Consider the following 20,715-nt stretch of genomic DNA (forward strand, 5'->3'; position numbering starts at 1 on the left):
AATTTTTCTATCCCCAGACTGTGGGGAAAAAAAATACTATTTCTCTCACGTAAAACAAGGCCTCATACAGCCACGTCAATGAAAAAATAAAAAAGTTATGGCTGCTGAAACGCAGAGAGGCAAAAACAGAAAAGTTGAGCTGGTCATTAAGGTATTTTCAGGCCCGGTCATTAAGGGGTTAAGATGGTTACAAACATTATAAAATGTTTTTAGTATGACGTTGCCTAGTGGGAAAACATTCCATAGGGGAGGCAAGACATGATGGCAAAGGCCCAATTCATACAATTAATATAAACAGATTAAAGATACCAGACACAAAATATGTGGATAAAAAGGGCGCAATGTTTTATTAAGGGTTACCAAAAATGTTAATACTTGAATCAATAAAATAATAAATACTTGAACCATATAAATAATTAAAACCATTATAAATTAACAATCACAATAATAATAATAATCCAGTTTAAAAATCAGTCCACACAGCAATAGCTGGGCGTCAGAAAACCCCACAAGCCTTGACTTAGCAAGGCCCCCAAAAAACACTGCAGCGACATTTCCATCATATTTTGAAGACCAAGATTAAATATATCAATACCAACGTCAGATAAATGTACTCCATCAACTCTGTAAAAAAACAGGAAAAAAGCTTCCAAATCTGTAGGTCTGTAGCTAAAGCCATCCAAGCATTGAAGATATTTTGCAAGCATTTTATTTTCACGTTTTCTGATTCTTTCAAGGAATAAATTATTCTTGCTGGACCAAACAAATCTACAAATTATTTCAGAGAAAACCAAAACGGCATTAGGGAACATGCATTTGAATAAAGCAAAATCCCTTTTAATATTCCATAAGAGATCCAAAGTTTTAATTTTGCTTAAATCATTAACTCCCACGTGAAAAATAACAACATTAGGGTTAAAGTTTGGATAAAGTTTCTTAATCTCGCCCATAACTCGGCTCCAAAGGAGACCCCTGATTCCGCACCAGGAAATATGAACGGTCTTGCTATCAAATCATACGTTTTCAGTGTAGATTCTTCTTTTAGCTCTCTTCTGAGCACAATATAAAAAAGAATGGCCTAAAGAAAAAGAAATCAACAGGTGAGCAATAAGTCAGGCCTGATACAGATTCTATATCTTTTAGACTCCCATCTACCAACTCATTTTATTATTTCTTCATCTAGACCCAATCTATCTGCTTCGGTTGCAGCACCGATCCTGAAAGAGTGAAGATATTTTAAGATCATCTAAATGTAATAAAGATAAACCCTTTTACAAAACAGAATTGAACTGGTATTTAGTTAAGGGGGACAAATTCTCGTGTATGAAAAAAGGACCTGGAACAGCTGGTCTAATATCTAACCGATTTTTAACATTTAAAGTTGGACATAGAACAGAACCATCCAAAGGATATAAAGAAATAAAAGAACCTCTTCCCAGCTGATCAGTCTTTGATCTCTTCAAATGAATAGAAATGACAGAATCGTCTACTCTAACGTCATAAATGTCCAAACCAGAACACGGACTTAAAGAGGCTCTGTCACCAGATTTTGCAACCCCTATCTGCTATTGCAGCAGATCGGCGCTGCAATGGAGATTACAGTAACGTTTTTATTTTAAAAAAACGAGCATTTTTGGCCAAGTTATGACCATTTTTGTAGTTATGCAAATGAGGCTTGCAAAAGTACAACTGGGCGTGTTGAAAAGTAAAAGTACAAGTGGGCGTGTATTATGTGCGTACATCGGGGCGTTTTTACTACTTTTACTAGCTGGGCGTTCTGATGAGAAGTATCATCCACTTCTCTTCAGAACGCCCAGCTTCTGACAGATCACGCTGTGACGTCACTCACAGGTCCTGCATCGTGTCAGACGAGCGAGGACACATCGGCACCAGAGGCTACAGTTGATTCTGCAGCAGCATCAGCGTTTGCAGGTAAGTAGCTACATCGACTTACCTGCAAACGCCGATGCTGCTGCAGAATCAACTGTAGCCTCTGGTGCCGGTGTCCTCGCTCGTCTGACACGATGCAGGACCTGGGGAAGTGACGTCACAGCGTGATCTCTCGAGAACACGCTGTGTGTCTGTGCACTGCCAGAAGCTGGGTGTTCTGAAGAGAAGTGGATGATACTTCTCGTCAGAACGCCCAGCTAGTAAAAGTAGTAAAAACGCCCCGATGTACGCACATAATACACGCCCACTTGGACTTTTACTTTTCAACACGCCCACTTGGACTTTTGCAAGCTTCATTTGCATAAATACAAAAATGGTCATAACTTGGCCAAAAATGCTCGTTTTAAAAAAATAAAAACGTTACTGTAATCTACATTGCAGCGCCGATCTGCTGCAATAGCAAATAGGGGTTGATTATAATTGCTACTCTGTAACAAAGTGATATGAGATGTAGATGGCGCTACTGTGCCGCAATACTTTGTCTTGACACAACTCTCCTATGAATGGCCTGTCATGAGACTAATCTAAATACAATAGGGTAGAAATGTAACACTCTCGATTTTGACGCACTCAGGAACAATGTCTAAGTTAGTGAATCTCTGGAGTTATATGTATTGATGCAACTGAGTTTGTATATAATATCACTTGGGGAGAGAGTTCTCTGTAACGCTCTACATTTCACTGGGTGTTTGTCCTGATAGGGAATATCATACCAATGTGTATGATTCTGGTATTGCATCAGGCTATATCTATCAACCTTATGCTCTTAATATTATTATTAATATTTATTTTTGTTTGTTCACAATCTGTATATTTTTAATATTGTACTCTTAATTTATGTCTAATGCAATACAATGTATGTGCATTGACATATCATACACAATTTTATACTTTTTTGTTCACTTTTTTGTTTGTTTCTCACTTTATTTATAAAATGTATGTATTTGTTTATCTTGATCAGACTGCATATAATTGTGCATCACGTCTCTAAAATATATTCAATTAATTATTTATTTATTTTATTAATTATTGTTTTTTATCACTGACCTTCTCTTATTGCATCTTCACATATGCCTCTGATTCCTATTGTAATCTAAGACGATTGTATAATTATATCATTATGTCAACGGAACTACTAAAATACAATATACAATGTACATTTAAGACTCTGGGATCCTGATCTTGTCAATTGTGCCTTTTGAATCCACTTACCTCCTTGATGACGTGCGCTTGCTCGGTGGGGCGGTCTGCGGCGATGCCTGCCCCCTTCGGCCTCGATACGTGCACTGCGCATGTCCGGAACTCCCGTTACGCGTCGGGAATCCGGATATGCGCTCCAGCATGCGGGGCCGGATGTGGGGCATGCCTCTCTTCCGGTCGCGTCATCGGACAAGCGCCGACTCTTGTCTCGGCGCTAATATGGATTTACCTCTTGATGTACACACACTATAAAAGGACTACACACACTATGGGCTTAATGTACCCCCTGAGGAAGCAACCAAAGATAGCGAAACGCGCGTTGGGGTTGTACTGTGGACCTCTCAGCACGGACATATCGTGAGACTCTCACTTCTTAATGGGTAAGACAGCATCACTATAACTGCTCACCATATAATTACTGATTTTCCCTATGTCACTATATTTTGGCCAGGTATTGATCCATTGTTGCCACAAAAACATTAGGACTTTGAGAATTATCAGTATATGATCCACTTGGATGAGACACTTTATATACTTTATTGTATGGGTAGTGAATACGGGTCTGCCCTAATATATCACTCTGTTGTTTAATTCTGTCCTGTGCTGTATTGTATACCACGGTATTAGTACTAGAGTCTTTTTTATGATGTGTTTTTAAATGTATGTCATTTTTTCTATTAATAAAATTTACATATTCTTGCATACTTAGACGCTATAGCTCTTTTTCTTCGGTATGGGTGTATTATGTGCGTACATCGGGGCGTGTTTACTACTTTTACTAGCTGGGCGCTCTGATGAGAAGTATCATCCACTTCTCTACACAACGCCCAGCTTCTGGCAGTGCAGATCTGTGACGTCACTCACAGGTCCTGCATCGTGTCGGCCACATCGGCACCAGAGGCTACAGTTGATTCTGCAGCAGCATCAGCGTTTGCAGGTAAGTAGCTACATCGACTTACCTGCAAACGCCGATGCTGCTGCAGAATCATCTGTAGCCTCTGGTGCCGATGTGTCCTCGCTCGTCTGACACGATGCAGGACCTGGGGAAGTGACGTCACAGCGTGATCTCTGGAGAACACGGCTGTGTCTGCACTGCCAGAAGCTGGGCGTTGTGAAGAGAAGTGGATGATACTTCTCGTCAGAACGCCCAGCTAGTAAAAGTAGTAAAAACACCCCGATGTACGCACATAATACACGCCCACTTGGACTTTTACTTTTCAACACGCCCAGTTGGACTTTTGCAAGCCTCATTTGCATAAATACAAAAATGGTCATAACTTGGCCAAAAATGCTCGTTTTAAAAAAATAAAAACGTTACTGTAATCTACATTGCAGCGCCGATCTGCTGCAATAGCAGATAGGGGTTGCAAAATCTGGTGACAGAGCCTCTTTAAGTTGCAGCAACTAACTCACCTATTCTCATAGCTGCAAAGAAAGCAACGACAAAAACTGTTCTAAATAAACATAGCTCAAACTTATTAAGACAAACTTTGTCTAGACTTACCCAAAGCTGACCTAATAAATCAAAAGAGATAGGTCTTCTCATATCCGGCTGTGAAAAAGCTTTACGGTACCCTTTTAACACTTGTTTTACAGGAAAAAAAAACTTCAAAAAAGAAAGAAATTCCAGCTAAAGTCTTAAAAATATACGAAGCAGAAAAATCCTTATGAATTAGGTCAGATAAAAATAATAAACATAAACTAACATCAACATGAATATGATTAACTTGGAGAGGAATAAAATTGGGTCCATATTTTCCATGAGGCTGAATAATCAACCCATGTTCTAGAAGACAGAGGCCCGAATGTTATCAAATACTAGTCCCATATTAAATCCCATAATTGTACAGGGCATTTCGTGCCGATCAGGTCCGCCTCTTGAGCCAACTCCCGAAATCTCAACCACTGAGAACGAGATAAACAGTCAGCCAAAACGTTAAGTTTACCTTCGATAGAAGTAGCCTTAGCCATATATTAAGACGCATACAACACAAAACTAAATGTCGGAGTAATTTAACAACTAGTTCAGATTTAGAGAAAGGGTATTAATGGCAAAAAAAACACCTTTGTTCCCTGAAAAAAATAAGAATTTGTTTATTCCTGAAATGGGAATCCCAAATTACAATAGATACAACCACTGCAAACAACTCGAGCAAAACAATATTCTTTGTAACACCATTCTCAATCCAAGACAAAGGCCACTGTTCTGCAGACCACTTAGGCCTCATTCACACGACAGGGTTTCCCGGCCGGGTGCTGGACGTTCATAAATCGGCCGGCACCCGGCTGCATTAGGAATAATAGACCCCTAATGGGGCTATTCACACGACCGATTTTTTAACGGCCGGAAAAACCGGCCTTCAAAAAATGGGACATGCTCTATTTTCGGCTGGCTACCCGGCTCCCATAGAAGTATAAGGGGGCGGGTAATACACGGCCATCACCGGAATGTGTCCCGAGTTGATACCATTCGGACGAATGGCTGTACGCTGTGTGGCAGGGCCGGGGTGTACAGCAGGTGGAGGGAGCATTGCGCTGGCTCCCTTCCCCTGCTTGTTTTAAAAGCGCCCTGGCCCGGCGACCCCTTCCATGGCGCCGCTAGCAGCTGCTGCTACTACTGTACCGACGCCACTATAGCAGAGCAGGGAGGTATCTCCCCGCTCTGCTATGTGCTAGCCCCACTTTAGCTCCTTGAAGGAGTGGAATCCCCGTGTTTTCAGGGATTCCGCTCCAGGACAGAGCGCTTGATGTCTCTGTCCATATCTGGGCAGTGACATCAGGGGAAACTCCTGAAGCGGAATCCCCGAACACATGGGGATTCCCCTTCAGGAGTTGCCCCTGATGTCACTGTCCAGATCTGCCCGGCCCGGAACGGATGCAAAACTTTACGCAAACCGGCCTGGCAAAATGGTCGATTTTACCGGCCGACACTCGGGCTCGGGCGGGACCCTGTTGTGTGAACCCAGCCTTACCCTTCCAATAAGCACCGTAGCCAATACCTGCTGCGTCAGTAAATAGCAAAAGCGCATGCGAATCTTGAAAATCATTCTGCCAACAGCTATGACCATTAAAATTCTCTAAAAAAAAAAAATCAGACCATAACATCAAATCCTCTTTCAATTGCTTAGTAATCCTAATAAGAGAACCAGGAGATTTAAGCCCTCTAGTGGAGAAATATCTTTTACATAGGAATGACTCTCAAAGCGAAAATTTAACAGATCCAATAGCGATTGCATCTCTTTTAAAGTACTGTACATTTCTTTTTTGCCATCATACAAAATAGCAGTGATCTCATTTTATCTAACTTAGCCACAGGCAACCTAAACTCCATTTTAACAGAATCGATGATTATACCTAAAAAAATCTAAACAAGAACAAGGTAAAACAATTTTTTCTTCCGCAACTGGAACACCAAAAAATAGACAGACTTCAAAAAACTTTTCTAATAACTTAAAGCAAACAATAGAATTAGAGGGACCAACAAATGGAAAATCGTCAAGATAATGTAAAACTTTACCACCTGATACCTCTCATTCAACTACTCAATGAAGAAAGCTAGAAAATGCTGCAAAGTATCTGCACGACATAGAAAAACCCATAGGGAGACACTTGTCAAAGAAAAAATGATAGTCAAAATGAAAACCAGGAGAATTAAAGCCCCTCGGATGTAAAGGTAATATCCGAAAAGCAGATTTTATATCAGCTTTTGCCAAAAGTGCACCCTTTCCACAACTTCGTAAAATACTAACTGCCTGATGGAAGGAGGCATAATCCACTGAGGAAAGAACCTTACTAACTTCATCATTAAGTGAACTTTTCTCAGGGTAAGACAAGTGGTGAATTAGTCTGAACTCTCCAGGTTATTTTTTAGGAACTATGCCCAAAGGAGAGAACCTAATATTCTTAAAAGGTGGAGATGAAAAATGACCGGCAATTCTCCCTAAAGCTAACTCCTTTTGAATGTTCACTCTAGCAATATCCTTGTACATATCTATTGTTTTTAAATTCTTCACCCAAGAACAGCCTTGACCTTCATATTCCGGTATTTCAAAGCCCTCAGAAAATCCTGTAAAAATGTAATTAGCTCCCTGTCATGGTAGCGCTCTAGCCATGGAAGCATTCTTTGGATTATCACTGGTGTCGGAGCTTTTAGATAATTGATCTCTAGAATTAAGCTGTTGTTGATTTGATTGGCTGTTCCTTTTAAAACACCTTGACATGGGATGAGTGCCCCCACAAAAGGAACCTACAATTATGCCACCATTTACAAGTTACCTCATTGTAGGCAAAACAAACCCCTTTTCTCATTGAACCTTGAAGGGGTGTATTTTGCTTAACCACCACCGATCCTTGTGGCAACATCAAATTGATGCAAAGACCAATGTCCTGAACACCCCATTTTATCTTAGGGTGTAACGCTAATTTCTGGCGAAAAAGCTAGTCATAATTAAACCATGCTAAACCTCCAAAATTACATCAATGTGCTGAAATAGGCCAGAACAAAATTCAGGATGAGGCTCTCCCAACACGGAAGCATAAATTCAGAAAGCCTGTAACCAATTCTTAAAGGGAATGTGTCGCGAATTAGACCTTTTTTTTTTTTTAAGTGTCGTTACTTATTTCTATTATATTTACTTTTTGCTGTATTTTTTTTTTTCTTCCACATGGTAGAAAGTATTAAAAATGAGATAATAATTTGACATGTTTTCCTATGTTGGCCACCAGGGGGGGGGGGGGCACTTCCCAGAATTGCAGAAAGGTGAATAAGGCAAAGCAACCTGACTCACAGCTGCTGTAAATGTGGGAGGGAACCTCACCCCCCCTCTCACAAGCCAGGTAAAGGTGTCTTCAAATTGCTAAGCAGTGTCCGGCAGCCATTTTGGGTGTGATTCTGCAGCTGGCAGAAGTTATAGGACACACCAAAAGGCTAAGGGTATCTTCACATGCTTACTAAACAAAGGGAAACCAGCTCCTGATTTTCAGCCATTTTTTAATCAAACTCACGTTTTTTACGGCCGTTTTTGGAGCTGTTTTTCTATAAAGGCAATGTGCCGTTTTTGGAAAACTACCACGTAAAAAACGCCCTGTCGGAACAGAACGCCGTATTTCCCATTGAAACCAATGGGCAGATGCTTGTAGGTGTTCAGCTTCCGATATTTCTGCTGAAAACATTGTGTGTGAACATACCCTTCGAATGATTAAAGTAAAGTGAAAGACTTTTCAGTTGACAGGTTCTCACGTCGTGTATTTGGCACGTTTTTTTTTTTGCCCATTTTACGTGCCAAAAACCACATAAAAAATGCTTGATTACACTTGGGGCGTGTGTGTGTGTGTGTGCGCGCACACGGGAAAAGTCTTAAAGGGGTCGTCCAGGAAAACATGGCGCCGAACCGGTCCTCAGGTCGTGTGTGGTATTACAGCTCTGTCCTATTCACTTCAATGGAGGTGAACTGCAATACCAGACACAACCTGAGAACAGGTGCGGCGCTGTGTCTCCAATCCGGACACTCCTGTCCTGAGATGACCCTACGGGGGAGGCGGGTGTCAGAGCCACTCACCGCCATCACTGCAGACAGAACCACACAACTACGGCATGAGGGCAGGGCTTGTCTTGAGTGCACTGTCTCTTGTTATGGACAGGTTTATAGTCACATGAACCCCGTCTGCATCAGAACCAGTAACCTAGGTCTGATCACATGACAGAGGGGAATCACCCTCAGCCCGTCCATCCAGCCCTTTCCTGGTTATATCTGCTTCTGGGAAAGCTGGGTGACCACCATTACCCCTCCTACTGGAGTGTGTTTGGGGATGTGACTAATGAACCTCTCACACTCCACTAGGAGGGGTGATGGTGGTCACCCAGCTTTCCCAGACCCCTGAACGGTAAATCTCTCCAGTTGTGCTGAGACTGTTTGGGGATGTGACTAATGAACCTCTCAATTCACAAGAAGAATTCCTGCAGGAAAACAAACCCTATTTCCCAATTCCCCTTAAAAGATAAGAACAATACTTTATTGTGCTACGTATAGCAAAGAGACTGACCACATATATGATTATTAAAATTGTCACTGCCAAAGACCGGACATAGGCGTGAATGGCTGATATAAGTACAGCGGTGTAACAATAACCAGCGTAAAAGCCGACATGTTTCGCTAACAAGTAGCGTCCTCAGGGGTACATGGGGCTAATTATTAGCCCCATGTACCCCTGAGGACGCTACTTGTTAGCGCAACATGTTGGGGGGGCTTTTCTTATTTTAATTCCTGCCTCAAGCCGTACCTACTGCTAGTTTATTTAGACAATTTAACTTACAATTGCTGGGAATGACGTTTTTTACGCTGGTTATTGTTACACCGCTGTACTTATATCAGCCATTCACGCCTATGTCCAGTCTTTGGCAGTGACAATTTTAATAATCATATGTGGTCAGTCTCTTTGCTATACGTAGCACAATAAAGTATTGTTCTTATCTTTTAGGGGTAGTTGGGAAATAGGGTTTGTTTGCCTGCAGGCATTCTTCTTGTGAATTGTGTATTGTGCCCGTCAACAACCCTGGGTCCTCATTCAGTTTTTTGTCTCTAATGAACCTCTCAGTCTCAGCACAACTAGAGAGATTTATCGTTCAGGGGTCCGGGAAAGCAGGGTACTACACTAACAGCGGGCATATTGTTTATCACCCAGCTTTCCCAGGACAGTTACATCATGTGTCCTTTATACAGAGTCCTGCACGACTATAGGGGGCCCCGTCATGGGTCACCAGAGCGGCGGTCTGTGAGAGAAGAGGGACAGACAGAGACACACACCTTACCTGCAGTGCAGCTGGTCTTCATAATGGCGCCTGCTATCTCCCTACAAAAAGCTGCTGTTGCTGTTTGACTCTGACCTGCATCTGCGCAGTACGGAGCCAGATAGCAGATACAATGGACGGGAGCCGTTCATTGACTCCTATGCATTGTGCTGCCGTATTCCATCTCTGTATGTGTCGTTAATCGACACATACAAAGATGAAATAAAAATGGCAGCCCCCATAGAGAAGTAAAAGAAAGAAAAAAATATAAAAGTACAACACAAATAAATAAAATGTATTTTAATGACATACTAAAAGCAATATTATATATAAAAATAAATAATTTGCGATACCTTGCCTTTAAAAGAGCTTAAAAAAAACACGCTTTATTTCCTCATCAACCTTTTCGTCCTTTTTATCATTACATACATGATCGGTTGGACTGCAAAGCTCCGTAATTATGTTTTTCGTAGAGTGGCTGGTGCATAAATGAATACAATTTTCACCGCAGACAAATACATCTTCAATAAGTGCATTTACCTGTGTCATGTCCGTGGCTGCGGGCTGCCTGCTCCGTTCTTCCCCTGACAGCCGCGAGTCGCAAACGCTGGCCCCAGCCTCCTCAGGAGAAGCCAGCTCTCGCGTCTACTCACCAATGCCGGGTCCCGTAGGGTGTGACAACCTGACAGAGCAGAACCGGATTCTTATGGGGACAGAACAAAGGAAAACAGTTCAGTCAACATAGGAATGGAATGATAGGGCCCCCCTGAGCAGTATTGCTTGGGGGACACATGATGGCATAGGGGCATTCATGTTATTAACTTTTATTCATGGAGGATCTTCTGCGGCAGCTCATTGTTCTGGCGGAGTCGGTGGAGAAGATGTTTAGAACAGCCAGAACCACTTACTGCATCCACGCAAGAAGAAAATCCAGCGCCGGTGATGACTAGTTCCGCCGTCGATGATAACATCCGGGCGGCGGCGGTGTGTTCAAGCCACGTCGATGAGGAAGGACATTCTGATCTGCCGTCTAAAAGGCAGAGGAGGAGCCAGGCTGCCTATACTCCGCCTCCTGTCACCTCTTCACATTCCAGAAGCACCGGAATGCGGTCAGCAAGGAGCAGGCGATCAGCTGTTTCTCAAGCAGCTGCTCCCACTTTTATCCAGCAAAGCCAGCTGTTTCATCAGGACGACGTCACTCCAGGATCTTCGTCTGCAGTCTCAAGTCCTCAACAGAGGCAGCAACATTGATTTTTGGAAAGCTCAAGAGGTGATGTTCAATGGACTTCAATGGATTTATCTCCATCACAGCATGCAGTACAGAATATTGAGCTTGTACGTGGTCTACTACAAGGAAGGAATTTATCCTCTGGATCTTCCCAGGGGGCTTCAAGTAGTGGTGACATTCAAAATGTACCACAACCTGTTAACTCTGATGTTATGTTTAGTTTTCTTCAGGTTTTTTTTAATGAGTTATTATGTAAGTCTGCTGTATCTCCTTTTTCTAATGTTTGGGTTAAACCGCCTGTTGTTCCTATTTCGGTTAGCGCTAATGTTTGTAAGAATGTTAATTCAGTTCCTGTTAGTTCAGTTGTAGATCAGGACAGTAGATATTTGCATTTATTAGATAAGTGTTGGTGTTTTGTAGAAGTGTGGATTTCATTTATTTGCGGTTTTAAAGGATCATATTTGGAAGAATGAATTTATTGATTTATTATCCTTGTTCCCTTCAGCGAATAAGAGATCTAATCATCTGGATCTCTGCTTCATCGATTTCACTTTTGCCTGCATTAAAAAAAAATGATGTTGATTATCAGACAGCACATAAGAATCACAAAATAACACAAAATCTCTGAAATCTGGTGAAAGCTCCTGGCAAATTACTGAAAAAAAACCCTGAAAAACACAAATGTTCTTCTATGAGCCGGCAAGATAATATAATAAAGAAATATTCAGATTTTTCTAGAGGCTGTTGAGTATTTATAGTGGAAAATGATCTATGTATTAACCCCTTAATGACCAGCCCATTTTAGGCCCTAATGACCAAGCTATTTTATTCGTTTTTCTATAGTCGCATTCAATGAGCTATAACTTTTATTTTTTCGTCTACATAGCTGTATGAGGACTTGTTTTTTGCGGGATTAGTTGTACTTTTTAATAGCACCATTTTTGGGTACATATAATTTTTTAATTAACTTTTATTAACTTTTGGGGGGGGGGGGGATTATAAAAAAAAAACAATTGCGCCATTGTTCTATGCGTTTTTAAATTGACGCCGTTCACTGTGCGGCGTAAATAACATGTTACCTTTATTCTATGGGTCGGTACGATTACGGCGATTAGTTAAAGTATTTTTATTGTGCAAAAGTCGTAAAACATAAAAAAACTATGTGGAGGTTTTTTTATGTTTTACGACTTTTGCACAATAAAAATACTTTAACTAAAATTATGTTTTTGCATCGTCGCTTTCCAAGAGACGTAACTTTTTTATTTTTCCATCAATGTAGTGATTTTTTGGGCTTGTTTATTGCGGGACGAGACGTAGTTTTGAATGGTAGTGTTTTGGGGTGCATGGGACTTATTGATTCATTTTTATTATGACTTTTTTGAGGGGCAATGGAAAAAAATTGCAATTTCGCCATTGTTTTTTTTTTTTACAGTGTTCACTTTGCGGTTTAAATTACATATTAACTTTATTAATGGAGTCATTACGGTCGCGGCGATACCACATATGTGTACTTTTATTTATTTTTTACACTTTTACTAAATAAAACCACTTTTTATGGAAAAAAATGGTTTTATTTATTTTACTGTAACTTTTATTATTAATCTTTATTTCACATTTATTATTTATTTCACTAGTCCCACTAGGGGACTTTACTGTGCGATCTTCAGATCGCTGCTATAATGCTCTGGTATACTTCGTATATCAGAGCATTATTGCCTGTCAGTGTAAATCTGACAGGCAATCTGTTAGGACGTGCCTCCGGCGCGTCCTAACAGGCATATGTCCAGGGCAGACCTGGGGGCTTTTATCAAGCCCCCGGCTGCCATGACACCCCATCGGAGACCCGCGATTGCATTCGCGGGCCGCCGATGGGTGACAGGGAGCTCACTCCCTCTGTAAACAAAGTTAAATGCTGCGGTCGCTATTGACGGCGGCATTTAACGGGTTAAACGGCCGTGATCGAAGTAAACTTTGATCGCGGGCGTTGGAGCAGGAGCCCAGCTTCATCAGACAGCTGAGCCCCGGCTCCAGCCTGTACGGGAGAGCCGTGCAGGACTTAGACTAGGCTCACGTGAAAAGGCGTCAGCCTAGCCTAAGGCCCCTTAGTGACTCACCTGAAAAGGCGTATTGGTGGTCACTAAGGGGTTAATCCATAATATCTTTCAGTGGCACACAAAAAACCATGCCTGGTCACTATACATTTTTTCTATTTTTACTCGGCTTAGGAACCAGCCAGGAGAATTCCCAATATTATTATGCCATATTCTGATTTGAGATATGTCTTCTAAGAGGTATCTAGTAGTTAAGACAAATGTATCTATCCCTCCTCGTCTGAATAATACTAGTGAATACTATACAATATTGAAGGATCAGGTGATGCCTTGTTTAGTTTCCTTATACAATGGATACATGACAGGAAAACCTATACCCGAGTCCTCAAATACTGATTGTCCTGCCCCCACTTCACGCACCCCCGGGATCTATGTGGAGCTCGACAGGCAGCTAAACACCTTCCTACTAGCCAATAAATGAGACTGGCTGAAAGTCTGTAGCTTTATTAACTGGTCATAGGATTAGGGTAAAACTGAGGAACAAACAAGAATATACATGCCATTAGATTACAGCAATACTTAAGAACAAGGCACATTGAATAAATGTACTACATATACAGGTAACAGGCTGATATATATTAAGCCTATATACAAATAAACAGTAGAAATAAGAGTTATAGTACAGTATGAACAGTGTATGGCAGTACAAATACAGTATAGGACCATACATGGCCGACCATGAGGCTAGGCCGAGCTTCACAACTACACCAACTGATATATTACAGTCCCATGTATCAGAGTGAATACTGTCCTAACAGTATTCCTGTGGCTGCTGACAGCCAGTAATATAAACCATCTATCTGCTTACCGACTATACTTGGACGAGAAGGATGGAATGAATCAAAATGGTCTTCTCTCAGAGCAGATATAGAAGAGACTGCCCTTCTTCTTCCCAGAATGCTTTTCACCTTCTCATGGGTGGGGAAAACAAGAAATTACACAAAGGAGGAATTTACTAACACTGGCCACTAGATGGCACCTGGAGCACTAATTACTTGCATAGAAAATAACGTCACAAATCTCAGTCTATAACATTACGCCTATGAGCAGCACACTGATTATATTAAAGAGGCTCTGTCACCAGATTTTGCAGCCCCTATCTGCTATTGCAGCAGATAGGCGCTGCAATGTAGATTACAGGAACGTTTTTATTTTAAAAAAAACGAGCATTTTTGGCCAAGTTATGACCATTTTTGTAGTTATGCAAATGAGGCTTGCAAAAGTCCAAGTGGGTGTGTTTAAAAGTAAAAGTCCAAGTGGGCGTGTATTATGTGCGTACATCGGGGCGTTTTTAATACTTTTACTAGCTGGGCGCTCTGAAGAGAAGTAACATCCACTTCTCTTCAGAACGCCCAGCTTCTGCCAGATCACGCTGTGACGTCACTCACAGGTCCTGCATCGTGTCAGACGAGCGAGGACACATCGGCACCAGAGGCTACAGTTGATTCTGCAGCAGCATCAGCGTTTGCAGGTAAGTAGCTACATCGACTTACCTGCTAAGCCGATGCTGCTGCAGAATCAACTGTAGCCTCTGGTGCCAATGTGTCCTCGCTGGTCCGACACGATGCAGGACCTGGGGCAGGAAGTGAGTGACGTTACAGCGTGATCTCTGGAGAACACGGCTGTGTCTGCACTGTCAGAAGCTGGGCGTTCTGAAGAGAAGTGGATGATACTTCTATACACAACGCCCAGCTAGTAAAAGTAGTAAACACGCCCCGATGTACGCACATAATACACGCCCACTTGGACTTTTGCAAGCCTCATTTGCATAACTACAAAAATGGTCATAACTTGGCCAAAAATGCTCGTTTTTAAAAAATAAAAACGTTACTGTAATCTACATTGCAGCGCCGATCTGCTGCAATAGCAGATAGGGGTTGCAAAATCTGGTGACAGAGCCTCTTTAAAGTCCTTCTTAAACAGGGCAAAGACCCTGAACTGGCAGAGTCATATCGTCCCATTTCGCTAATAAATTCTGATATGAAGAGAATGTCCAAAATAATGGCAGACAGGTTGGCTACCATTCTTCCAAAGTTGATCTCTCTCAGCCCGGTGGGTTTTGTAAAGGGTCGTTCTGCAGTTTCTAATATACATAAACTTATTGGTGTCTTAGATGACATTAAACTAAATTCTGCTGCGCATCCATCCCCAGCCCTCCTCACTATCGATGCAGAAAAAGCTTTTGATATGGTGGACTGGGGATGGCTGGGAAGGACACTAGATTCCATGCAGGTTAGTGGGCCATTTCGTACTTATTTATCGGCCTTATACATGTATCCTAAATCCAGAATATATACCCCAGGTTTTCTTTCTTCATCCATCTCATTGTTTAAAAGGAACTCAACACGGGTGTCCACTTTAGCCCTTGCTATTTAACACTGCTCTGGAGCCTTTCATTAGGGCGCTGGACGGGGATCGCCATATTGAAGGTAGGAAAGTGGGTTCGGAGGTGGTCAAGGCAACGTGTTTTGCTGACGAGGTGTTGTTATTCCTGTCTAACCCTATAAGAGCTCTTCCATATGTTTTGGATCTGATCAAAATGTTTGGACAGAATTCAGGCTTCCAGGTCAATGTTAATAAGTGTGAACTCTTGGATTTATCAAACCGCACTCACGCAGAGGACTGGTCTGCATTGGATATGCCCGTAACAATTGCGAAGTCTTCTATTAAATATCTAGGGATCCAAATTGGACGCACTCTAGAATCCCTCTATACGCTTAACTATCCTCCCCTGATTCGTAAAATTTCCTCTGAACTAAACAGATGGAAACAGCTTCCATTTTCATTTCTAGGCAAGTGTCATTTGATTAAAACGATGAGCTTTCCCAAATTTTTGTATCCTATGCAGACCATTCCTTTGTTGCTAAAACATAAAGATGTTCTTGCGTTAACCCCTTAATGACCGGGCATGTTTGTACCTTAATGACCAAGCCAGATTTGTTAAATCTGGTATGTCTGACTTTATCAGAGAATAACTCTGTGTAAGTTTTGAATATCCAAGTAATTCTGACATTGTTTTTTCGTCACATGTTGTACTTTATTTTAGTGGTAAAAGTAGACTGATACAATTTGCGGAAATTAAAAAATAGAAAAATGGAAGAAATTTTGTAAAAATTACCATTTTTCCCTATTTTTAACTGCAATATGTCACATATGTACACACATACTGTACAATTTTTTAATTAAATATATATTTCTATCTCTTTACTCTATTTTGGCAGCACTTTTGAAAAAATAAAATACATTTTCAGCAATTTAGAGGACTTACAAATTGAATAATAATTTTATAAATTTTGAAGTACATTTTGTTTTCCTGCACCAAGCCAGGTTTTCAGAGGCTCATAGGTCTCAGAGTGATGGAAACCCCCACAAATGACCCCATTTAGAAAACTAGACCCCCTTAAGGTATTTATCTAGGGGTATAGTAAGTATCTTGACCCCACAGTTTTTTGCTAAATGTAATACATAGCAGGTGAAAAAAAAAATAATTAACTTTTTTCATAAAAGTATTCGTTTGAAGACCGATTTCTTTGTAATGCGAACATGAAAATGAAGAATCACACCACAAAATCTATCACCCTGCTTCTCCTGTTTTAAAAAATACCCACATTGTGGCCCTAATGCATTGCCTGGACACACGGCAGGGCCCCAAAGGAAGGGAGCACCCGGAGGCTTTCAGGATATTTTGCTTGAAAATGTTTTAGGCCCCACTGTACATTTGGAGAGGCTTTGAGCTGCCAGAACAAAACTCCCCATAAACGACCCCATTTTGAAAACTACACCCCTTAAGGTATTTATCTAGGGGTATATTTAGCATTTTGACCACACAGGTTTTTCGCTAAATATATTGGAATTAGTCTGTAAAAATGAAAATGTACTTTTTTTCTGAAACATAGAAATTTATATTTACAAGGAATAACGAAGAAAATGCACCCCAACATTTGTAAAGCAATGTCTCCCGATTACGACAATACCCCATATGTGGTAATAAACTGCTGTTTGGACCCACAGCAGGGCTCAGAAGGGAAGGAGCGCCATTTGGATTTATGATTTTGCTGGAATGGTTTTCGGTGCCATGTCGCATTTGCAATGCACTGGAGGGACCAAAACAGTGGAAACCCACCAAAAGTGACCCCATTTTGGAAAAACCTTCAAGGAATTTTTCTAGGGGTATAGTGAGCATTTAGACCCGACGGGTCTTTTGCAGAGTTTATTAGAATTAGGCTGCGAAAATTAATATCAACATTTTTTCCACTAAAATGTTGAATTTTCTCATTTTCACAAGGGATAAAGGAGGAAAAAAACAACCATTTTTTATAAAGCAATTTCTCCCGAGTACGGAAATACCCCACATGTGGCCATACGTTTTTTTCATTCTGAGGGATGTCATGTGTTCAAAAATAAGTTTATGACCACATATGGGGTATTTTGCCGTAATCAGGAGAAATTTCTTTACAAATGTTGGGGTGCTTTTTCTCATTTATTCCCTGCAAAAATTAAAAATGTCTATGTTTCTTCAGAAGAAATGTAGATTTTCAATTTCACAGATTAATTCCAATAAATTCAGCAAAAAACCTGTGGGGTTAAAATGCTCACTATACAACTAGATAAATTCCTTGAGGGGTGTAGTTTCCAAAATGGGGTCACTTTTTGGGGGTTTCTACTGTTTAGGTACCACAGGACCTCTGCAAACCAGACATGGAGCCTAAAATATATTGTAATAAAAAGGAGGCTTCAAAATCCACTAGGTGCTCCTTTGCTTCGGAGGCCGGAGCTTCAGTCCATAAACACACTAGGGCCACATGTGGTATATTTCTAAATAGTGCAGAATCTGGGCAATAAATATTGAGTTGTGTTTCTCATGTAAAACCTTCTGTGTTACCTAAATTTTTCTATTACAAATGCATTTCTACCAAAAAAAATACACTTGTTACACCTCTACTTTGCTTTAATTCCTGTGAAACGCCTAAAGGGTTAAGAAACTTTCTTAATGCGGTTTTGAACACTTTGGGGGGTAATTTTTTTAAAATGGGGTGATTTATGGGGCGTTTCTAATATATAAGGCCCTCAAAACCACTTCAGAACTGAACTGGACCATCAAAAAATAGGTTTTGGAAATTTCTTGAAAATGTGAGAAATTGCTGCTAAAGTTCTAAGCCTTGTAACGTCCTAGAAAAATAAAAGGACGTTCAAAAAACTATGCAAACATAAAGTAGACATATGGGAAATGTTAACTAGTACCTATTGTGTGTGTGGTATTAATATCTGTTTTGCAAGCAGAAACATTCCAATTTAGAAAAATGCAATTTTGTGCAAATTTTCTCTAAATTTTGGCGTTTTTCACAAATAAATACTGCATTTATCAACAAAAAATTTTCACAGACGTAAAGTACAATATGTCACGAGAAAACAATCTCAGAATCGCTTGGATAGGTAAAAGCATTCCAAAGCGATTACCACATAAACTAACACGTCGGATTTGAAAAAATCACCTGCGTCCACAAGGCCAAAACAGGCTGTGTCCTGAAGGGGTTAAACATAGATAGTTATTTAGAGACACTATAATGACATGGAAAATAGTTCGGACATCTTACCATTCCGCATGTCTAAACATATGTATTTATGGCAACACCCAGTTTCCTCAGGGAAGGGACAACATTTCGGTTTGGTATTACTACTGTCCGTCAACTCATGCATAAGTCTGAAAGGAGATTTATGACCTTGGCAGAAATGACTTCCACCTTGAACATACCTGCACACCATCTAGCATATTGTCAATTACTTTCCTTTTTTGCGGTCCAAACTACAGGACATTACGCCGGAGTGTACAGGGAATGTCTTGGATCGTCTTATTGTCCAAAACGAATACAAAAAGCTCTCTTTCTCTCATATACCTTAGTATAAGAGGGAGCTTGGCTACATTTGCCTCAGCTGGTATGTTCAAACAGTGGAACAAAGATGTCGCAGATTCGCAACTCTCAGAAAACTAGAGGGCTGGGCCAAGGTCAAACAGGCGGTCATTTGCGAACAGTGGAGAGAAACACATTTTAAATTTATACATAGAACGATCTATGGATTCTACATATCTCGACATCCCCATGCTTTAGATAGGTTGATAGCATGTCCTAGGTGTAATTTACCAAAATTAGACTTATTTCATGGCATGTGGACCTGCTCACTTATAAAACCATACTGGGAGGACATCCTATCGGTAATTAAAAGATACTTGGGAAATAACATTGGATAATGGTCCGTTGCCATTATTGTTTCACTCATTGTCAGATTCTTGTCCTGACCCTTTGGCACTGCATGCCTTGTTATTAGTAGCCAAGAGATGTATACTTGCACATTGGCTTACGCCACAAATACCGTCCATGAATGAGGTTTTGGTACAAATGAAGAGATATATTTTGATAAATAGACTGGAAATGGAGTGGGTCGCGGAAACGCAATCGCCAAAATTCTTTAAAAAATGGAAGACATTTATATGTAAACATTTCCATACGAGTGACATCATGGAATGGATGACTTCCTTTAGGCAAACTACATGGTATCACAAAGAGAACTTGGCAGGCACACTGGGACGGCTCAGACAATGATACGTTGGCAGGTGGGAGTTCGTCCTTTGAAATGATTCTTTTGCTCTGACATATCCGATTTGATATACACCTGAGATCCATATGCATCGGGGGGGGGATGAGCTTTAGTTACAGTTAGGTTGTATTTTATCTGACAAAATCATTCTAATTTCGTACATGTTGAAACGTGTATTCTTTTGATACGTGAACCTATTGTAAGGTGACGTTTGTATTATGTCCAGTTAAAGTATATACAATGTGAATATGTACTATTTGTGTTGAGTTTTCTTGAAAATCAAATAAAAAATATTTTACAAAAAAAAGAAAAATGGAGGTTACTTCTTGAACAGTTTTTCATTGGGTCTATAGAAAAACAGCCATAAAGAACGCAGCAAAATACACTTGATGCTAAAAAAAACAAATTAAAATCAAAGGCTGTTTTCCCTTGAAAACAGCTCCGTATTTACCGTCGTTTGCTGTCTGAACATACCTTTACGGCTACTAAATTCACATGACCATGTTCAGTAGGGCTGTAATGTCCTGCTGCTTCTGAGGGTGCGCTACAAAGTTGGCTTAAAGGGAATGTGTCGCAAATTATTATTTTTTTAGTAAGTTATCTTTATTATATTGCTTTTCGTTTTTTGGCGTATTTTTTATTTTTTTTCTTCCACAAGGTGGGAGGTATTAAAAATTAAATAATAATTTGACAAGTTTTCCTATGTTTGCCACCAGAGGGAGCACGTCCCAGAATTACAGCAAGGTGAAGCAACCTGACTCACAGCTGCAGTTAATGTGGGAAGGGGACTCACCTCATACCCCCCACCCCTATTTTTGACTTCAAGCCAGGAAGAGGCGTCTTCA

At 40.6% G+C, this 20,715-nt stretch overlaps 1 long non-coding RNA gene across 4 annotated transcripts in view; it reads right to left on the reverse strand.

Annotated features, from left to right (window-relative positions):
* Positions 1-322: 322 nt before the first annotated feature.
* LOC142651417 (uncharacterized) overlaps positions 323-20,715 on the reverse strand; it is a 34,796-nt gene continuing 14,403 nt past the window's right edge. For 3 of the 4 annotated variants that reach the window (XR_012847621.1, XR_012847620.1, XR_012847619.1), the window contains exon 4: positions 10,297-11,722. This is a non-coding gene — a long non-coding RNA (uncharacterized LOC142651417). Of the gene's footprint in view, positions 1,079-10,296; positions 11,723-20,715 lie in introns of those variants that run through there. The other variant, XR_012847622.1, reaches the window with a different exon arrangement.

The sequence above is a fragment of the Rhinoderma darwinii genome, chromosome 5 (genome assembly GCF_050947455.1).
Source record: "Rhinoderma darwinii isolate aRhiDar2 chromosome 5, aRhiDar2.hap1, whole genome shotgun sequence".
Taxonomy (NCBI): Eukaryota; Metazoa; Chordata; class Amphibia; order Anura; family Rhinodermatidae; genus Rhinoderma; species Rhinoderma darwinii.